This window comes from Hordeum vulgare, chromosome 3H (genome assembly GCF_904849725.1).
Source record: "Hordeum vulgare subsp. vulgare chromosome 3H, MorexV3_pseudomolecules_assembly, whole genome shotgun sequence".
Lineage (NCBI taxonomy): Eukaryota > Viridiplantae > Streptophyta > Magnoliopsida > Poales > Poaceae > Hordeum > Hordeum vulgare.
The window spans coordinates 383,483,876-383,491,250 of NC_058520.1; the positions used below are offsets into that span (position 1 = coordinate 383,483,876).

A 7,375-nucleotide genomic window follows, 5' to 3' on the forward strand; every position below is an offset into this window, starting at 1 on the left:
AAACAACAACTCGCACTTGGCAGTTGCTTAATAGGTCAGTGCTAAAAAATGATATCAATGAGAAAATAAATGCCCAAAAAGTATCCTAGAATGATAATATTATAGGATCGAAAAATCAAAAATTATAGATATTTTGGAGACGTATCAACATCCCCAAGCTTAATTCCCGCTCGTCCTCTAGTATGTACATGATAAAAATAGAACTTTTGTTGGCCAACAAGTAATCTATTGCACCTGTGATCATTGAAAAACAATGAATTAGCCTACATCAACATAGCAATATCCATGAAAATAAGTAATATGATCATTCAATGTTCAAAATATATGATCCTTACAGAATGTTTACCCCCATTCATTTTCTCATATTAACATGGCATGGCTCCATCTTAATCAGATAAATACAAATGTCAAGCACCACGGTGTTAACCGAGGCAATTGGATCATACTTTTTAACACACTTCAGCTTATTATTACTCACTCAATTCACGAACTTGAACCATGGACATAGAATATAGGTGGAATAGAATATGGTGGTAGGTTTCAATGGGGTAAAAGTGGAGAAGAAAGTCTCACATCAACTCGGCATATCAACGGGCTATGGGTATGCCCAACAATAGATATGAATGCGAGGAGTAAGGATTGCCATGCAACGGGTGAACTAGAGGTACGAGTGTATCAAAGCTCGACTGAAGCAAAGTGAGTGTGCATCCAACTTGCTTTCTCATGAATACATCGGGAATTTTAGGAAGCCCGTCATCTAAATATACAAGCCAAGTTCTATAATGAAAAATTCTCATTATCAGACGAAAGTGACAAAACAGGAGACTCTCTATATGAAAAACATGGTGCCACTTTGAGAAACAAGTGTGGAAAAGGAAGTAGTAGCACTCTCCCTTCTCTATTTTTTTATCCTTTTCTTTCTTTTTCCTTTTTTTTCTATTTTTCTGTCTTTTTTCCTTTGTTACTTTTATTTTTTGTCTACATTCTCATCCCGACTTGTGGGGGAATCATTGTCTCCATCATCCTTTCCTCACTAAGAGAGTGCCCTAAATAATGAATACCATCACACTCTATTTACTTACAAGTCTGTATGTTAAACTACTAAACAATGTGATTCTATATGAATGCTTGTGGCATTGTACCGAGATGTGCAATGATCTACCGTACCATGTATGATAATGATGAACGGTGGCTTTCCCACAAATACTATGTCAGCTACATGATCATGCAAAGCAATATGACAATGAAGGTACTAGTCATATGATGTGAGGGTGGAAGTTGCATGGCAATATATCTCGGAATGGCTATGAAACTGCCATGATAGGTAGGTATGGTGTCTGTTTTGACGAAGATATAAGGTGGCTTATGTGCAACGGATGGTATCATGTTGCAGGGTTAGGATGCACCAGCGAAGTTCGCACTGATCCGAAAGGTGAGAATGGCCGATGCACCGTACCAAAGAGGCTAGAAAATATTAGGTGGTGAGAGTGCATACACCCATGGAATCACATTAGTCATAAATAACTCATATACTTATCGCAAGGTTTTATTAGCTCTCTCGAAGCAAAGTACTACTCGCATGCCCCTCGGGGGTTGGTTGGTAGGAGTTAACCATCGCCCCACCCCGACCTAAGCATCATAGGATTTCAACAAGGAATAAGAATACTCACACATCATCACCATGCCATAAAAATATTTAGATGAACATCAAATCACATCCATTAACTATCGATATCTTTACTAAACAACAATCATGCACCCATACCCTTTCACATTACCACATCAATATCATTAACCCACAATTTCTGTTTTATGTGCTACATGTGGTTTTGATTATGCACTCCTTGAATAACTATTATTTTTGGACTAGTATCATAACCCATGCAAATTATTGCTTCTATTTATTAACTTTCAAACAAAGTTAAGTGAATAAAAAGAGTGTAATTAATTCTATAAAATCTATATGCCACCTTGATCTAAAAGATATAAGTGAAGCACTAAAGCAACTGCTTAGCTCAAAAGATATAAGTGAAGCATATAGAGTATTCTATCAAATCATGGTGAAAATGTGTTTCTATCAATTGTGTGTGTACAACAAATGATGATTGTCGAGAACTAAAACAAACGATTCTCTAAGCAAAACTCATATCATGTGATGAATAAAAATATAGCTCCAAGTTACATACCAATGGATTTGAAAGAGGGGATGCCTTCCAAGGCAACCCCAAACTTAGACGCTTGATTTTTCGTAGAATAATACCTTGGGGTGCCTTGGTATTCCCCAAGTTTAGGATCCTTTCGCTCCTTATTACTTCATCCAACGTGATAACACCCAAAATTTGAAAACTTCAGCATACAAAACTCAACAGAAAGCTCGTGAGATCAGTTAGTAGGATAGACGAACCATAAACGTTAGATAATGTTATAAATTGATTAATATTTTATTATTTCATACGATATTGTATTCTAACTTCTCCATGACTTATGCCCCAAGATATAATCCATAGCATCATAAACCAAGCAGACTATGCAAGCAAAAACACAATAAGTCTAAAACGGAACATTTTGTAGTGATCAGCAAAGACACCATACTTATGTAACTTCAAAAAATCTGATAAATTAGGAAAACCTTAGGAATTTGCATAACAATATTTTGTAAGAAATTCATATCAAAGAGGCATTCCAGTAAAATTCCGAGAAATCCTGCACTAGACGCAAAAGTTTTTTCGTAGCGTATCAATTCTAGTTATCATTCAAATCATCCCAAAGGCTTTACCAGGCACAAATACTAATTTAAACATAAAAACACATTCATTATAGTATTAATAATCATGTTATCACACACACATAAAGCGGAACAAGAAAAATAAGATAACTATTGGGTTGCATCCCAACTAGCGCTATTATTTTACAACCCTATGTGGACATAATGCATTGTTTATAGTGTTGTAATAATCGTGATGACAATTCATAATGCTATAATCATATTCCTTTTTTCAGCAAAAAGTTTTCGAATAGGTAAGGAAAAGTAATTTAAGGTACTAAACATCATGACACAAGGGTTTGTGAGATCTATCTCGAGAAGAATAGAAGGCTCTTCATTAGGCTTTTCATAAGTGATAATCAACTCCTCATTGTATAAGTTTTGATAGAGGCGCATTTACTTAATTCTCTCTTAAGCACATGACCCAATCCTAGATTTGGTATAACAAATTGATCATTATATTCATAAATATTATCAACTAGGACATTTGGTGGAACCATTTTTCTAAAGTTTTCACCATAACACTACAGGAATCAGGGAATTTTCCATCTGCATGATCTTTGCCATCTGCTAGGTGATGGCAAAGAGACTCTTTGCCATCAGCTGCCAACAAACAGATGGCAAAGAGCTGGCTGATGGAAAGATACTCTTTTCCATCAATGCGTTTTTTCCGTCTACTCGCAGACGACAAAGATGGAATAGGCAGACCACAAAGACGAGACTGATGGCAAAGATGGTCCACGTAGATGACAAAGAGTCACCGCAACAGAAGCCGTACCCTTTACCGTCGGCCTCTTTGCCGTAAGCCTAGGGCCTCTTTGCCATCTTCCTCGACACCATTGCCGTCATCTTGATCCCGAGACGAACGGCAAAGGGGACAACCTTCTAACAGCTCTGGTCGGGGGCTTGGTCGTGTCGGCGCGGGATCAGAGCCAGCATCGATGGATTTATCGCAACTTAGCTGCCTATTGCTTAGGAAACGATACAATCCCCATCCCTTTCTCTCTCACATACTCACCCACATACCCACTTGCTTACTCTGTTTGCTAGGTTGCCATCAACGCATCCGTCCTCCTCTGCTTGGTGTCTGCCACGGATGCAGGAGACCGTCAGGTCGTCAGATCTGTCGGTACAGACCAAAGGGTCCCCGGGGGACGGCCGCCGGTTGGGAGTCTCACCATTTACCTCCACCAGTCGTCTCGCACGCCATTGGTCCCCGTGCGTCCCCCTTCCTATCGCATTGTGCCTTTTAATTAGTGTACATGGTAGCCTAGTAGTAGTGAAGAATAATTTTCTCATGGTCTATGGATGTACTACCAGTATTGGAATAGGTTAAGAAGCTATATGAACTTTTCTCCAAGCCTGACTACACAATGCTGGAGGTACCTCGGTGGGAATGGATTCTCAATTGCAATGTTTCATATCTTTGGCATTGTTATGATTAATTTGGATTTATTATGTGAGTAGATAAATCCTCTTGCTGAGACAGCTGATAAAAAGCTAGTTGTTGCTGATGCAAAGTTGAACTTCAATGATAATGATGCGTTTAGGCAGAAAGAAATATTTGCATTGCATGATGAACCTGATACAACGTCCCCGCGTCGCCCCCGGCTAGGGCGGCTCGGGTGGAAACCCTAAACCGCGTCGTCGGGCACCTCCATCCCCTTCCTCCCCTTCGTCGCCGCTCGAGGAAGCCGTCCGGCAAAGCCCTGGTTGGCTGACGGTGCGCCACGGCTCCTACGGTGGCAGTGTTGTCGTGGACGGTCGCCGGATCTAGGCGTCTAGATCTGGGGCTTTGAAGGCGGTCGGGACAGTGCACAGGTTGTCGAGTGGATTCTTTGGGATGGATCTAGGTGAAAACCTGGTCTTCGGCCGGTGGCCGAAGTCGATGATGACGGCGCCCATATCATCGTTTCCTTCATGAAGGCATCATCGAGGTGAAGCTCCCAACTCCACCCAATACCTCCAGGGGAAACCCTAGATCAGCAGATCGGATGACGACGACACTCTTGTGTCGTTTCCTCCTTAGGGGCGTCATTCTTGGAGTTGTACGCGGGCTCGGCGGACAAGTGGATGGCATCATTGGTGGAGCGGTGCTTCATCATGCATATCATTAGCGATGGATCTCGACGGGGTGGAGCAGTGGAGGCTCGGCGTCCGATATGTGGCAATGGAATCGCGCAGGAGGACGATGTTGTCTGTCGTCGTGGTGACATTGATGGCAGAGAGGCCTTGCAAGGTCAATGCGTTAGTAGCTGCTTTGAGGATGGATCGATGTAAGACGATGGTGACGGCCCTTGGAGCGTGTACGTTAGTGCCCAGTTGGAGTGCGCCGGACCGGTATGTGACCCAGTCCCGACGTTGCGGCTTGGATGGGTCATCCGTCTTTAGATGTTAGGCTTTGGTGCAATGTCTGTTTGGTATTTGGCCCGGACATTCGGCATCCCTTCATCAAGGGGATAGGAGTAGCGGCATGTGTTGCCAACATGGTGGCCTCACACTTACTGATGTATTACTTTGCAAGGTCTTGTTGAATAATTAATAAAATGGCTGCATGCATCGTCCAAATGCATAGACCGGGGTACATCCTCCTTTTCTAAAAAAAATGATACAACACACGAGGACCCCAAAGTGGTATTTGGTGTGTTGCTCTTTTCATGATTACCTTTTTCATGTTCAGTTTATCTCTTTGTTAAACTGTTTTCTCTTCTTTATTTTGTAATCCCTATCCCTTCTTTTGAAGGAAGATTTTCCTCTATAGATTATATTTTTCTTACAAATATAAGAGCAATATGAACTGATGAAATATTTGTTTTACGAACTTTACAATTGGTTTCTGCTAAATGGGATTTGAAGTACATCGGGCTTGATGGAGAGATTGGTTGCATGGTGAATGGTGCCAGATTGGTAATGGCTACAATGAACATGATTAAGCTGCATGGTGGTACACCTCCCAATTTTCTTGATGTTGGTGGGAGTGCATCCGAGGGATAGGTATATATAGTGGGAATTGTTTTTTTTGCAACTACCATCCCTAGTGAAATGTATAGATACTATTGACAGCTACAAGAGGTTGCAAAAACTAATGATTTATTACTTCAAATCGATGTGAAGAATTGTGTTTTCATGCTTTTATTTCAACAAATGCACTCATTTTTCTAAAACTTTTTTTCAGGTCGTGGAAGCATTTAAGATATTGACTTCAAATGATTGAGTGACGACAATTCTAGTTAACATTTTGGAGGTATCATGAAATGTGATGTGATAGCAAGTGGAATAGTGAATGCAGCTAAACAAGTATCTATCATGTTTTGATTGAATTATTACGCCATATTCTTGTAGCTCATTTTTAGTAAAATTATTTTTATGGGGATCCTTTTCTAGAACTTGGGTATGGTTTAATTGCGTCCATTTCAGAAATTAACTCCTAACGTACAAGTCAATATTTGTTTAAGTCATGTGTTTGCGTTTTTTGTAACACCAAACTATCCCATATTTTTTGTGCATACTTTATTGTATGTGGTTTCATTATAGGATAGTTTGGTGTTACTTTTAGTGTCATATGTGATTTTTTTTCGGATTGATGATATTTCATCAAGCTCTGAAATTCCTTTCAGCATGATGTATGCTAGAAGAGTCCTTTCAGCATGTTATTGCTCCCTAGGAATGTGATGACAGTACATAGCATGTTATTTGGCTTAGTATTCCTTGAGCTTACTTATTACTATTTTATCTATGATTGATATATCATAATATACTTTTCCTATGGCAAATTCTTACATTTGTACTCTGATTATCAGGTTGATCTTAAGGTCCATGTTGTTGTTCGGCTAGAAGGCACCAATGTAGACCAAGGGAAGAGAGAGAGAGAGAGAGAGACAAAGAGAAGACACTGTTTTATGTGGGTTTATTTGTAGATTATTTACTAAAGAAATAGTATGAGGTCAAGAGTTAATGGCGAGAAGCTAAATGTCCCCGATCAGGACATCTTCTAGGAAACAAGGCCAATGGTATGCGCCTACAAGATTGAAGATTGTACATATGTTTAGTTTGCTCCAGGATCCTATATCATTGTATTGCTTCTTGCAGTTCCCTATATCATCCATTTTATTTATTCAAATCTCCATATGGCTAACATAGATGCTATTATAGTGATACAACACTATATTATCCACGCGTTCTGTAAACAAAACTCGCTCTGTACTAGCACTTTTCTCTTTTCGGATTGTCTAGGGTTTCAAGATCAGAATATATTTGTTTTATATTGTATGGGTTTTAGAGAATTCAAAATAAGTTCATACACCATAAACACTAGATAAATCATGCACGATAGCATGCCTATGCCTTTAATCCTGGAGTATTTGCAGGTGGTGAGTCTACTTCTTTTTCTCTTTCTTTTTCTTTTTCGATTCACAACTATTGGCATGAATTGGCCTATGGATTTGGTCCTAGCACCGGCAAAAATTTGAACCTGTCAATTGGGGACACATATGCCCATCACCGGTGTACCATTTTATTCAGTCTGAGGTGAAATGAGTAGCCAATTGATTGATTAAATATGTTTCATATGATTTGTATAGATGAAGTTGCAATACTTAGCTGCGTCAACTA

General features: G+C 39.7%; 1 pseudogene; it reads left to right on the forward strand.

Moving 5' to 3' along the window:
- The first annotated feature begins 4,068 nt into the window (after positions 1-4,068).
- On the forward strand, positions 4,069-6,681 carry LOC123441785 (annotated as a pseudogene).
- Positions 6,682-7,375: the final 694 nt, after the last annotated feature.